Source organism: Hemiscyllium ocellatum, chromosome 1, assembly GCF_020745735.1.
Source record: "Hemiscyllium ocellatum isolate sHemOce1 chromosome 1, sHemOce1.pat.X.cur, whole genome shotgun sequence".
NCBI classification, from domain to species: Eukaryota; Metazoa; Chordata; class Chondrichthyes; order Orectolobiformes; family Hemiscylliidae; genus Hemiscyllium; species Hemiscyllium ocellatum.
The window spans coordinates 13,324,174-13,339,470 of NC_083401.1; the positions used below are offsets into that span (position 1 = coordinate 13,324,174).

General features: G+C 42.2%; 1 protein-coding gene across 1 annotated transcript in view; it reads right to left on the reverse strand.

Annotated features, from left to right (window-relative positions):
- Nucleotides 1-15,297, reverse strand: part of LOC132823008 (exocyst complex component 6B) — a 649,049-nt gene that overhangs the window by 470,697 nt on the left and 163,055 nt on the right. The gene's annotated exons all lie outside the window — the stretch shown is intronic.

Sequence of the window (15,297 nt, forward strand, 5' to 3'; positions counted from 1 at the left end):
AAAGTGCATTCACCATCTCTGCAGCTCCCTCTTAGAACTTTAAGTTCTGGAAATTTAATTGTTTTTTAGGTTTCCCCAATAGCTTATCTCTGCTAATATCAATTGCCTCAAGTTCCTCATTCTTATTAAAATGCTTGATAACTTCTAATTCTGCTATGCAACTTGTACCTCTTATATGGAGAGTACAAAATATTTATTTACCATCTCTGATTCCCTTGTTACCTATACCTGTCATGTATCTGCATTTGCTAAAGTTTAGGTTAGAATTGCAAAAAAATTGAAGAAAACGACTTAGACAACAGTGAGTTCAATTTTAGAGAGAACGTGCATTTTACTGCTTCTTCCAGAAAGTCAGGATATCCAAAAGCCATCTGACAATGTAGCATTCTTGTCATGCAGACACTACAGCAACGACGGTCATTATGAGCAAAGCAGGTCTATTAAACAGCAATGTGCTATTAACCAGGCAATGCTGTTTGCAGGTTAAGTACTGGCCAAGATAATGGAGAAAATTCCCTTGCTCTATTTCAAAAATAGCACAGTGAGATCTTTCATATCTACCTGAGTCGAGAGCCTTTATTTAAAATATCTGACAGTCAAGTACTACATCAGCTTTGCACTGGATGTGTCATCCTAGGTTATGTGCTTAAATCTCTGGAATGGAATTTGAATCTATGACCTTTTGACCCAGAGGCAAGGGTGCCAGCATTGAAGGAAGTTGCACATTTTTTTAAGAAAGAAGAACACTTAATTGATGGTTCTCATGCAAACAACATAGGTAACAGACAAGTATATCATTCTCATTTATATTTAACTGATGATGGCCTGTCTAACAACTCACTTACCACTTGTTGCTTGTCAGTTATGAGGATATGATTATATGTATGATTCAGGTGTCTAAAAGTTACAGGGCTATAATTTACTCTGATTGCTCAAATAACTAACCACAAGTAAAGTCTGGATGATTTGTTGCTGAAGTTAAGGAGTGAGGCTTTTTTTAAAAAATGGAGCAACTTAAAATTATATTAATTTTTAATGCACAAACCTTTCATTAACAAGTGTTGATCCTTAACAAGTAATATAAGAAAGGATAACAATAGCTTTTTTAAATATATATAGAGAGAGAAGAGAGAAGCCAAAGGGAATATAGGCTCCTTATAGAATGAGGCTGGAGAAATAAACGCGAACCAGGAAATGGCAGAAGAGTTGAATAAATATTTCACCACAGCCTTCACTGTAGAAGATATTAATAGCATTCCAAAAACATTAAATAATCAAGCAGCAAATGAGGGGTAAGAAACAACCATCACAAGAAAAAAGAATGCTATGGAAACGAATGTGGCAAAAGGCCATTAAGTCTCCTGGAATGATGGGCCATTTGTGAGGACAGTAAAGGAATTAGTTGCAGAGATAGTGGATGCACTGACAGTAAAGTTCCAAGAATCCTCAGATTCTTGAAAAGTCCCAGGGAATTGGGAAACTGCTGATGTAACGTGCTTATGCAGGAGAAGACAAAAAACAGGCACCGAGGCAGTTAGCTTAATATCTGGCATTGGGAAAAGGTTAGAACCTATTATAAAGGATGTAATAGCAGAGCATTTGGAAATACACCGTATAATCAAATAGAGTCAGCATGAATTTATGAAGGGAAAACCATGCCTGATAAACATATTGGGATTCTTTGACAAAGTATCAAGCAGTTTAGATAAAAGACAACCAGCTAACACAATGCATTTGGAATTGGAAAAGGCATTCGATAAGGTACCATACATTAGGTTACTTAATAAAATATGAGCCCATGGTGTTGAGGGTAATATAGTAACATAGATAAATGACAGAGAATTGAAAGGAGGGGGCATATTCAGGATGTAACTTATAACTAACGGAGTGACACTGGCATCAGTGCTGGGTCACAAGTTCTGAAGAAGAAACATACCAGACACAAAATGTGAATTCTGTTTTTCTCTCTCTATAGATGCTGTCTGATCTGCAAGATTTCACCAGCATTTTCTCTTCATATTTCAGATTTCCTGTATTCACTGCATTTTGTACTTATATCAGTGAATACCTTCTATTGAAACTCTGGTTACCACCTATAATTCACTGACATCTGCACCAAGCAATGTGGTGCCAACCGCATCCTGCTGTTGTCTTGATAAATTACTTGTATTTACCATATTTGACTGGGTAAAAGTAAAGCATCATTTCCCATTGCATTCCTCATGCATAAACAGAAAATAAAAGGGAAACAAAATCTGCTTTATCGCCCAATTAAACAAATACTGTCAAAACAAAGTGCCCTGGAATCAAACAAAAAAAAATCATGTGAAGCTATCACTGCAGCATAATCAGTGCCTGTAGGATCTAAAGGTAGAAACCATCAGAGATGGGGAAAATCTGGAGATGGTGGTGAAAGAATTAAAATTTAGGTTTATCAATCTGGATTTCTGAAAACGATAATCCATAATCAGTTTAAAAGAACAATAGTTTCAGGTACAAGAAATGGCACCTCAGGAACAAGAAGGGAGCACCAAATCCAGAGGAAAACAAAAAGGAGAAAGAATCTGGATCGTTACTTAAAAGCCCATTGCAGTATATGTTCGGAATTAAACAGGAAAGGACTGAAGCCCACTGCTTTGATCGCAAGTCACACACCCGATGTCGAGACAAGCGAAAATGCACAGGGGCATCACCTCAGACCTGTTGACTGCATTCACTTTTCCTGTCAGAACAGATATATAAGCTCCTGCAACACAGGAGCTTGCGCAAGTGAGTAACCGTTAATTAAACCCTTCAAAGTGAACCAGGAACCCACAGCGAAACCTGCATGTGTTTTCAGGTACGCCATACTTTATGCGACAGCTTTGAAGTGAAGCACTGTCAAGGCCAAGAACAAAAGTCCGATGTTTTGTTTGAAGTGGGCTAAACTGGCTATTCAGAAGTTCACTACAGCTTGCCCCAGAGGAACGTCTGATGCAACTGCTTTGCCAGGCAGCCCTGCATGTGTTTAACACTTTCCAACCAATCTGAACTGAAGAAAATCTACCTACAAAGTTACTCCTACGGCAACACTGGGTACTAGCCTTTCACGCTCATTCAGCTTTATTCTTGCATACCACCCAACTGTCATGGTGACTCAAGAGCAAGGGGCTCAGGAGATGTACAGACAAAATTGGTGAGGAGAGGGACTCTGAAATAAAATGGCGGGAAAATAAATTGCATTTATACAATTCTTTTCACAGCCACATGACATTCCAAAATACTGCACATTCACCGGAGTACTTTTCAACAGTGGTAACTTCCTTAAAGTAGGAAACACTGCAGACAATTGGAACACAGGTATCCCACAAATGGCAGCACGATAAGGACTGGATTATTTGCTTCCGTAATGTTAGCTGAAGGTTAAATAATGAATAGGATTCAGTCCCAGTTCCACCTGAGTGAAGGCAGGGTTTCAATTTAAAACATTTTTAGAAAGACGTTAGCTCTTACAGTGTAGCAATTCCCTCAGTATGATACTGGAATGCCTTGCTAAATGACTTCTGTGCCTGCACTAAAACCCCAGTCCACATTGCAAGTGCCACTCACTAAGCTACAGCCAAGCTATGCTCTAGATAGAACCTGAAAAGGAAGCAAAAAACAAATGCTTTGTTTGGACTGGTGGCATGAAATGGAGTAGCCTAGCAAGTGAGTGGGGAATAGCAAAGTTACAGAGGGATTTGGAAGCTAGAATAAGAATTTCACAATTAAGGTGTGTCAAGGACTTGTCAACTGTTGTTCTGTTGTCTGCTTGGTGCTTTTATCAATTCTACTAAAAAGCTCTTGGTCACTTCACTTTCAGATATCAACTGTTCTGCTCATAGTCTATTTTTATTCTAGCCTATTACTGATATCCAAGGGGAATACTTCGCAAATGCCATCATAGTGCATCCACCTTCAATAGTTGGTTAGCACTCTCCCGGTAGGTCTCCCACCTTGCACCTTCCAGATGCTTTAGTTCACCCAAAGCTGTGTTACATCTTCACTTAAATCATGTTCCGTTCACCCATGTCCACTGTACGAACTCATCAACACTGGCTCCAGATCTAGTAATGTCACTATTCCTGAAATTCTCAGGCCCAGCTTTCAAATCATGGAACCAAAGAATCCCTACAGTGTGGAAGCAAGTCGTTTGGCCCATCGAGTTCACACCAACCCTCCGAAGACCATCCCAGCCAGACTCAGACTCCTACCCTATCCCTGTAACTCTGCATTTCCCATGACTAATCAACCTAACTTACACATCCTTGGACACTGTTAAATTTAGCTTGGACAATCCACCTAATCTGCACATCTTTGGACTGTGGGAGGAAACCGGAGCACTCTGAGAAAACCCACACAGACACGAGGAGAATGTGCAAACTCCACACAGACAGTCACCCAAGGGTCAAATTGAACTCAGGTCCTTGGCGCAGTCAGGCAGCAGTGCTAACCAGTGAGCGATAGTGCCGCCCCATGAATCCATCTAAGCTCTGTAACCTCCAGTAGCCCTTACAACCATCCAGGATAGTGGATGTATAGAACTAGTCATCCAGAGGTCTGGTCCAATGACCCAGTCTGGTCTACATATGACTTCAGACACACAAAACTGCGACCACCTCTGAAATGGCTTAGAAAACTACAGAAGTTGTATCTAAACTACCCCAATAAACTATAAGAATCAAACCAGATTCCACAAGGGCTGCAACAATCCACTGAAAGGAATCAAGAGCTGGCAACAACTTGGTCTGTCAGTAATGGCCACATCCTGTGAATGAATCAAAAGAGATCTCTGGATTCCTAAAATTCCAGTCACTTGTCTACCTCCCACTTTCTTCACCCTTCAATTGACAGGCATCCCTTCAGCTGCTTAGGCCCAAGCTCCACAATTCCAGCTCTCCTCCTTCAAGAGGTAAAACTACCCCTTTGACCAAGTTATTAATTAATTGTCCTAACATCCCCTCCTTAATACCTGATTTTGTTTGCTTCTGTGAAGGCCCGTGGGATGTTTTAGGCAATAAAAGGAATGCAGGTTAGATTACTGACAGTGTGGAAACAGGCTCTTCGGCCCAACAAGTCCACACTGACCCTCCGAAGAGCAACCCACCCAGACCCATTCCCTTACATTTACCCCTTCACCTAACACTACAGACAACTTAGCAAGGCCAATTCACATTTTTGGACTGTGGGAGGAAATCAGAGCACCCTGAGGAAACCCACACAGACCTGGGGAGAATGTGCAAACTCCACACAGTCAGTTACCTGAGGTGGAAATTGAACCCGGGTCTCTGGTGCTGTGAGGCAGCAGTGCTAACCACTGTGCTACCATGCTGTCCATGGTACTGGGCTAATGGCAAGATTCTTGATTGTGTAGATGAGCAGAGATATCTCGGTGGCAAAACTGAGGTTTGCAGATGCTGGAAATCAAAGTCTAGATTAGAGTGGTGCTGGAAAAGCACAGCAGGTCAGGCAGCACGCTCCTCGGATGCTGCCTGACCTACTGTGCTTTTCCAGCACCACTCTAATCCAGAGAGATCTCGGTGTCCAGGTTGAAAGTTGCCACCAAGGTTGATAGGGTTGTTAAGAAGGCATACGGTGTGTTAGCTTTTGTTGGTTGAGGAACTGAGTTTTGGAACTGTGAGGTCATACTGCAGTTATATAGAACTCTGGCGTGGCCGCACTTGGAGTATTGCGAACAGTTGCAGTGACATTTAAAGAAGGAGGTGGAAGCTTTCAGAGGAGATTTATTAGGATGTTGCCTGGTTTGGAGGAAGGTCTTATGAGGAAAGGCTGAGGGACTTGAGGCTGTTTTTGTTAGAGAGAAGAAGATTGAGAGGTGACTCAATTAAGACATTTAAGATAATCAACTGGTTAGATATTTTGGACAGTGAGAGCCTTTTTCCTCGGATGGTGATGGCTAGCATGAGGAGACTTAGCTTTAAATTGAGGGGTAATAGGTATCGGACAGATGTCAGGGGTAGTTTCTTTACTTAGAGAGTTGTAGGGGCATGGAACACACTGCCTGCAACAGGAGTAGACTCGCCAACTTTAAGGGTATTTAAATGGTCATTGGATAGGCATATGGATGAGAATGGAACAGTGTAGGATAGATGGACTTCAGATTGGATTCACAGGTCAGTGCAACATCGAGGGCCAAAGGGCCTGTCCTGTGCTGTAATGTTCTATGTTCTAATGTTCTATGTTCAAAATAATTTATGCAAACTCAAGTTGTCATAAATGACTCTCACAATGCCCAAGCATGGTATGTATTGGTAGCTGTACACTGTACACGAGACTTTTGCTTTTGCTCAAAGGCTTGTGCCCAAAAAGTTGATTTTTCTGCTCCTTAGATGCTGCCTGACCTGCTGTGCTTTTCCAGCCCCACACTCTCAACTCTAATCTCCAGCATCTCTATACCAAGCAAGCTCCCCCTACAGCACAAGAAGCCTTGAACCTATTGTAACTGGGCCAATTCTTTAGCAAAATTATCCAGTTAGTCCCATTCCCCTTTCCTTTCGCAAAACTCTCTCAAATAGACAATTGGATAAAAATTTGAAGAAATTTAAAGTTATTGTCTGTTTGCCATTCTGATGCTCCAATTATATATATATATAAAAATTGTTTTTCCTCTGGTTCCCAGCAAGTGACCACAGTCAAACTGTGGTCCGAAGAAAGATAGCAATGGGGAATGGGTTGCCAAGAATAGAAGGATTTCACACCCCTAGAAAAATTACAATTTCCAGCAAGCAAATGTACTGGCAATGAAACAAGTACAACAAGCCATTGGTGTGCTAAAATATTCAGTGTAATTTAGATAAATTAATCAGCAAAAGGATAAACAAATCAAACATTCAGACAAAAACCAGGGAAAAAGCAGAACGAGGGCACACGAGAAAGTGAGTAAGCAAGTGAGAATGAATAAACAAGAAAATGCAAAAGCTTTCTGTTTAACATGTTTCAGAGCTTTGGGGAAGGAGGGGGGGTGTATAAGACCAGGGGAAATTCAACAGTTGGGAGGAGAACTGCCCAGCTCCCAGCATGTGAAAAGACTGCCTGAAAAATAGCTCTCTTAAAAGTACATTTATCAATCAATAACCTGTGAAACAGAATCCCTAAAAAGAAGACACAGGAAAATCCAAATAGAAGAACTAAAATCTACCTGGTTTTGAGAGAAGACATTTTGTTTTGTAAATTTTGATGGTATCAGGCAAGAACTTTCAAAAGCTGATTGGGGGCAGATGTTCGCAGTTCTGGTGTACTGCAGCCACACACTCAGACAACAAGCAACATGAATTCGACTGGGAAAACACTACTATCATAGGGCAAGTCAGACAGAGAACAGCCAGGGAATTCCTAGAGGCATGGCATTCATCCACAAGCTCCATCAACAAACACATCGACCTGGACCCAATATACCAACCAACCTTTCAGAGAGTTTATATTATCAAACAATGGTTAAAATGTAAATTTTGAGACCTTCCCCAAGAGAAGGAACCAGGGACTAACAAGCCCACAGTACAACCATCTCTTAGCAACAATGGCTGACCACAATATCTACCAAATGCCACTACAATTCTACTTTGCAATATTAAAGAGACAGGTCAAATTATGCAACACTTATCAACATACTTTATTGTGCATTACACAGGCTTGGATTATATAACAGGCGAAAGTCAGTACTGCAGATGCTGGAGATTAGAGTGGTGCTGGAAAAGCACAGCAGGTTAGGCAGCATCCGAGGAGCTGGAATATCGACGTTTGGACAAAAGCCCTTCATCAGGATTGAATAATATCTGCCATAGTAAGAAATGGTTGGCATGCCCACTTTATCCTGGCAGATGTCAAACATCAGACTTCTGGCAGGAAGAAAATCTCTTACAATTAAGTTGGAGGCAGAAAGAAGCCCATGCTGCATGTTGTCAATCAAGAATTTTATTGACCACACTGACACCAATTCACCTTAAGGTCTGATGCAAACAAAACATTGCTGAGCAAACTTCAGAGTTCTCTGGAGGAAGCTGGGGTAGCGGGGGGTGGGGGGATTGGGGGAATGGAGATGGTATTCTTTCTCAAAAGCACTCAGTGTCCAATCAAGGGACTTAAAATCAGGCAGGGGGCTGACTGCTGAAAGCTACATCCTTTTCCTGCCTCTGAATCCCCTGCCTTCCCACTCATGCAAGCCTCATCCCATCATCACTCACCTGTGGCCTGCGTCCCTCCACTGTCTTTGACCTCCAACCAGCTGCATCCCACAGCAACTACCACTCCCTACACATGCGACAGAGAGTGGCTAGCCTTGGATTTACCAATAACATTCACCAATTGGATTTGTGATTCCGAATCCCAGAGTAGGCCCAACACTGACACTTATTTGCCTGATCACTCAATAAAATCATTTACAGTAAATTCTACCAATAATACCAATGTCAATGATCTAACACAAATGTCAGCCTTGGCTCACTGCATTCGCAAGATGTCCAACACGATGTCAGCATGGTAGGTACTGTACAGTGAACCAGTCTGCTCCAGGCCAGCGGCATCACTTTCTCTCCATACTTTTCATCCATTTCCTTTTCTTCTTCATCTTTGAGGCCGGAGCAGTGTTGGCAGGGCAGTGGCAACAGTGTCAGTGGTGTGGACTGGGACTTCTCGTGGCAGTGGTGGAGCCTGGAGCTGGGACTCCCAGTGATGGTAAACCTGAAACCTGGACTCCTGGCTACAGTAGGACCGGTGTCTTGATTCTTGGCAGTGGTAGGCCTGGTGCGTGGACTCCCAGTGGTGGTAGAGCTGGAGTCTGAACTCTTGGTGGCAGCAGTACCCAGAGTCCCTGGTAGCAGTAAGCCCGATACAGGCAAGGCAGCAGTGGCAGCAGAGCCAGGGTCTCCCGGGGCACCTGCGTTGTCGTTGATGTTCCCAAACCAGTACTCCTTGATGATCAGAACACCTTGTAGAGACCTTACAGAAGACCTGAAGCCATATTTAAGACTCCAATTTGAACAGATGCACTCTTATTTAAGTAATTTCTTTTTATCCTTATTATAAATCAAAATGGCACCAGATTGTGGCAACAAAATACCTTTCACTGTATCTTCAAAATATATGTGACAATAAATCATTCATGCTCAATTGCACAACAGACTTGAGCATGTCATATAGACTGACACTTCAGTTTGTTACTAAGTCGTGGAAATGGCTGAACATTACAGATTAGATTACTTACAGTGTGGAAACAGGCCCTTCGGCCCAACAAGTCCACACCAACCCTCTGAAGAGAACTCACCCAGACCCGTTCCCTTACATTTACCCCTTCACCTAGCACTACGGGCAATTTAGCTTGGCCAGTTCACCTAACCTGCACATTTTTGGACTGTGGGAGGAAACCGGAGCACCCAGAGAAAACCCATGTAGACACGGGGAGAATGTGCAAACTCCATACAGCAGTTGCCTGAGGGAGGAATTGAACCCGGGTCTCTGGCGCTGTGAGGGAGCAGTGCTAACCACTGTGCCACCATGCCGCCCGTAAGATTAGATTAGGTTAGATTCCCTACAGTGTGGAAACAGGCCCTTTGGCCCAACTCTTCCACACCGACCGTCCAATGAGCAACCCACCCAGACCCATTCCCCATATTTACCCCTGACTAATGTAGCCAACTCTATGAGCAATTTAGCATGACAAATTCACCTAACCTACACATCTTTGGACTGTGGGAGGAAACCAGAGCACCTAGAGTTAACCCACGCTCCTTTCAGATATCACTGCAAAATTTGATTTATTTATTTATTGTCACATGTATCTTGTTATAAAGTACAGTGAAATGTGTTGTATAATGTCACCACTCTCTGGTGCCATCATAAAACAAAGAAAAAAATACTGAAATTTAGAATATAAAGGCCAACAAATAAGAAATAAAAGAAGTGTCTAACTTTACAGTCCTACTTGTTAAATGTGCCGTCATGGGCCATGGGCCCAGCAGTCATGCACAAGTCCCCTGCCACTGGAACAAATGTCACCGCACCTCATCACCATCTCTCATCCACTGACGTCCTGCCACTATGAGTTCTCGCTGGACTTCACCAATGCAATGTCACCGATGCCACCGAGTACTGCACCAGTCCAAGCTCAACTCCGTGGATGCTATGAATCCGCTTCAGGTCTTCCTCACTGCTGCAGCCATTGCTGATGCCGCCAGGTCCCGTACTGGGCCCAAACACACCTCCCCTGCCACCTTCATTAATCTGCGCTGGACGCAGATGCTGTTGGGAACCCAAACTCACCTCCACAGCAGCAGCTATGAGTCGGCACTAGGACCTCCTCAATGATGCAGAAGATGCCAGAAACCCAAACTCACCTCCAACCCCATCACCACGAATCCATGCTGCTGGTCCCACTCGTTGCCACCAAGTTCTTCACCAAGAGTTAAGTAAAACAAAACTAAATAAAAAAGAAAAAGATACGAGAAGAAAGAGGAGAAAATGAAAGAAACAAAAAGAAAAGCAGATGGAGCGGACAAGCCACAGGCTCAGAAGCCTTACTCCACCAACCATCTTACTGGAAAATCTCTCATCTTCCCATATTTATCAATTTCATTTTCAAAGTTACCATTGCTGCTATCTGATTCCATCCTTCAGAAAGTTCATTCTATTTCATAATGAAGAATACTGATCTGCCAATTTTACCAATGATACTAAGTCTGTGGCTTTAAAGCCACTTCTGTGGAAAGTTCAGAGTTAACACTGATATGGAGTTAGACTCAGGTATAAGTTAGGTGGCATGACTTAGGCTTTTAATAAAGTCCTGGTGAAGAGCCACCAGACTCAAAACATTAACTCTGCTTTCTCCCCACAGATGCTGCCAGACCTGCTGTTTCACCAGCAGCTTCTGTTTATGTTTCGGATCTCCAGCATCCACAGTCTGGGAATTAATTAATAGTGGAGATCAAAGTTGATTACACTGGTGTTCATTACAAATAACATACTTGCAAAGAGTATACAAATAACATCCCAAAATTAACTGCAAATCAGGAAATAGAAGGAAGGAACAAGTTCAAGAAAATTACCATCAGCAGCTACATCCAGTTGTGAATGGTGGTGGGCAGTTATAACAATTCATTGTAGAAGGAGACTCCACAAAACATTCCCATCTTCAATGATAGGGGAGCGGAGCGCAAGTGCAAAAGATAAGGCTGAAGTATTTGCAATAATGTTCAGCCAGAAGTGCTGAGTGGGTAATCCATCTCAGCCTCCTCCGTAAGACCCCAGCATCACAGATGCCAGTCCCCAGCCAATCCCATTCACTTTGCGTGATATTAAGAAATGGGTGGAAGTGTTGGATACTTCAAATACTATGGGTCCTGACAACTATCCAGCAATAGTACTGAAAATTTCTGCTCCAGAATTTGCCACGCGCCTTGCCAAATCTCCCCAGTAGTGCTATAACACTGGCAATTACATGACAATGTGGAAAATTGCCCAAATATGTCCTGTCCACAAAAGAAGGATAAATCGTTCTATCAGTCTACTCTTGATCTTGATAATCAGTAAAGTGATGGAAGCTGTCAACAAAGGTGCTGTCACATAGCTGTTACTTATCAGTAACATGCTCAATTTGGGTTTCACATTACAGTCTTGATTCAAATACGAACAAAAGACCTAAGTTCCAGTGGTGAGGTGAGAGGACATATTTGACTGAGTATGGCATCAAGGAGCTACAGCAAAACTAGAGTTAATGTTTGAGATTCAATCACATTGTCTGGAGTCACATGTAGACCAGACCAAATGAAGATGGCAGATTTCCTTCCCCAAAGGATATTAGCAAACCAGATAGTTTTCTCCTGACAATCAACAATGGCTTCATGGACATCAGTAGACTCTCTGTTCCAAACATTAATGTTGAATTCAAATTCCACCCATCAGCATTGCAGGATTTGTCCCCAGGTCCTCAGAACATTAGCTGAGCTTCTGGATTAATAGTCGAGCAATATTACCGTATGCCGATTCAAAAACCAGAACAAGTATGATGAATATTAAGAGTACTTGAAATTATCTAACAGCGTCAAAAAAACATGAATGAGACTGTAGACCAAGTCCAGGGTTTTCCTGCTTCTGCTGCCTGAAGGTGAGAGAATTCGTATGAGGGAAATCCACAGACTACTGAGGTGATAGAGCTTGCTGAATCTTTTGGTAGTCACACAGATGACCTTGGCTGTTGCTGGCTTGGCCAACATTTTTTTACCGATTCCTACTTATGCTTGATATCTTAGGATAGAGAAAGCATAAATGGACTTAATCCACACTGCTGTAGCTTGCCTGAATATGGATTAGTCAGCTCTGTTGGCTGGACACCTGATTAGCTGTGCAGAGTAATGCCAACAGCATGAGGTCAAGTCTTGTACCACTGAAGTCACCATGAAGGTCCTGTTGTGTCAACCTTTCACCTTGTCTGAGGCATGGTGACCCTCACGCTAAACTCTCTCTAATGACAGATTAGTACTATGGCTGCTTTACCTTTTATCTTGCTTGGAAGCATTTGGTGGCACAACGCAAAGGGAACTTTATCGAGTGGCTACCCCAAGTCGTACCTGCCCTAAAATCAGTGGTGGCAACACCAGGATCTTAAAATTAGACTGAATCAGGATAACATTCACACAATATTTCTGACAAAATAAATCATAAAACTATTATTTTGCAAAAGAAAAAGAATGGAGTACAACATAAAGGAACAATGTTTCCAAGCTCTATGACTCTAACAAATGAGCATTAAATTAATAAAGACAGCACTGAGAATTCTATCATCTCTGTTTTTGTACAAATCCCCTCTGCACAATATCTGTTTTCACTCTTTTCCCATGGTCGTTGAGCAAAGAAATTTAGAGAAAAAAAATTGGCTCCTGCGATTTTTTTTAAATGAGTAGAAAAACTTTTTTTTTACATGCCTGCTGGCAGATGTAGTTCTCAACTCTGCCAGTTCCCAAAACCCACCATCTTAATCAGCATCACATAAAACTTAACACATGCTTTGAAATTTGCAGCAGACTACGAAAAAAAAGACTTAGCCCTCAAGGGTGTACTGCAAAAACCCGCAACTTCAGCTCCTGCCGCAATTATCTTTCAACTCTGGCTGAACCAGCCACAGAGCCTGGCTGCCAAACAGAGGAAAGGTCACCGGGTCACAGCAGCTCACTCGCGAGGTCCGACAAAAAAAGCCTTCTATTTAAAAGATATTCAGGAAGACAGGTATGCTCAAGGCGTGTGAGTGCAAGTGTGAGTTTGTGCAAGTACACTTACTGCACTCCAAAGGCTAAAGGAGGCTGTCTATCATGCTGGTGTGAAACATGCTCCAATTCTTTAAGAAATTCACTCATGGGCTGGGGGGGAATCATTGGTACAACCTGTGCTAACAGTCTAACTCCTAAACTATCCTTGAAAAGGTAGTTAGGAGTGCCTTCTTGAACTGTCCATGCATTTTCATGCACCCACACAATGGTTAACGCAAGTTAAATAACATTCTGTAAAGTGCCACATAGCAGGCTTGCCAGAAAAAATGAAGCCCATAAACAGAAAAGTGGTAGCAAAGATTCAGGATTGACTGGATGAGAGGAAACAGATAGCAGTAATGAACCGTTGCTCTTTGAACTAAAAGAAAAATATACATTGTCATTCCTCAGTAATCATTATGAGGACCATTTGATGTTTCTGAACTCAGCTGGATACACGGGATATCACTTCAGAATTTCTAGATTACACAAAACCTGAAAGTGTTCTGCTGTGATGAGGATAGTGACAGACTTCATGAGGACAAAGACAAGCTGGTGGAATCAGCAGACACATGCACTTGAAATTTAATGCAAAGAAAGGTCAAGTGATCCACTTCAGTAAGATGAATAAAGCAAAGAACAGGATTGAAGAGGACATACAGAATAAAAACTGGCCTTCAACTCCAACTAGCCAATGCTATTTTTTGTCTTCCACTTGAGCCACCTCCTGTCTTTTCTCATCTAAATACCATTAGAAGCAACTACTTGGTCTCTATCAAATGCCTGCCTGAACAACAAAACAAAGGAAACAATCCTAAGGGGTGATGTGCATGCATAGATTGTTAAAGATGGAAGGGTAGGTTGAGCAAGCAGTTAATAATGAAGATGAGATCCTGGGCTTTACAAATAGAAACATAAGGTACAAGAGCAAGGAAGTTACTGTGAACCATCATAAAATTCTGGTCTGGCCTCCACTGGAATATTGGGTCCGGTTCTGGCCCCACATTTTAGGAAGAATATGAAGGTACTAGAGGAATGGAGAAATTATTTGTAAGGAAGGTTCCAAGGCGGCAGGACTTCAATAACTCGGAGTTATCCTAAGAGAACAGATAGTTTAAAAGTGATTGGAATGATGAGAAAAGTACACATGCCTATGTAAGGACAAAATCAGTGAGTGAGTGAGTGATAAACAGAGACAGAGAGAGAGAGAGCGAGTGCACACCATGTGATAAATCAGCTCGTCTTCAAAACATGAGTACACACGATGCTTGGTGTCTGAATGGTATGTGAACTCTGATTTTACTAAATGAATCCTTTATGTGAGGCGGCCCCTCCTCTGTTCTCATCAAGTTATGGCTATAATCTTTCATTCTGGTCAGAATATTATTGGTAGGGCATATGGTTTTTCTGAGGATTTCAAGTGATTGGAACTTCCTGGGGGTTTATGCTTAGGACCGCCCACTCGAAAAAAAAACTACAGTAAATGGAACTTCAAGGTCAGTCTCTGATCAGGACTGGATACAGGGTGAGACTAGGTGCTGCCCAAAATACATATTTGTAAAGCTTCAAATCCTCTCACTCACCCAGCTCAGAGCCCTTTGTTGCACTTAGACTCAGATTCTGTCAGCATGATCCCGCAGGGAATATGACAGATAAACTGAGTGATCTGGAAGGAGAAATTTCCTGCAATTTCCCAGATACCACAGAGCCGATGATATTTTTGTTCACTTTATTAATTTAAAACAGATAGTACAATGACAATGAGATTTTAATTCCCAAACTTAAAGGCAACAACGCACTTCAACTCTATGTTCAGACATAAGGTCTTCCACTGCATCGACACACTCCAGCACAACATTCACTTTCCTCTCATTCAGAGTAACAACAGTGCAATGTCCAGGTATTCTGGAATTCTCTTCCCAGGCATTCACGCTCATAGCTTCAACACTGTGTTTTAAATCGCAGCTTTAATTACTTGTCCGTCCTGCTCAGCATTCAGTTTATCTCTCCCCTTCCATGTAAACTA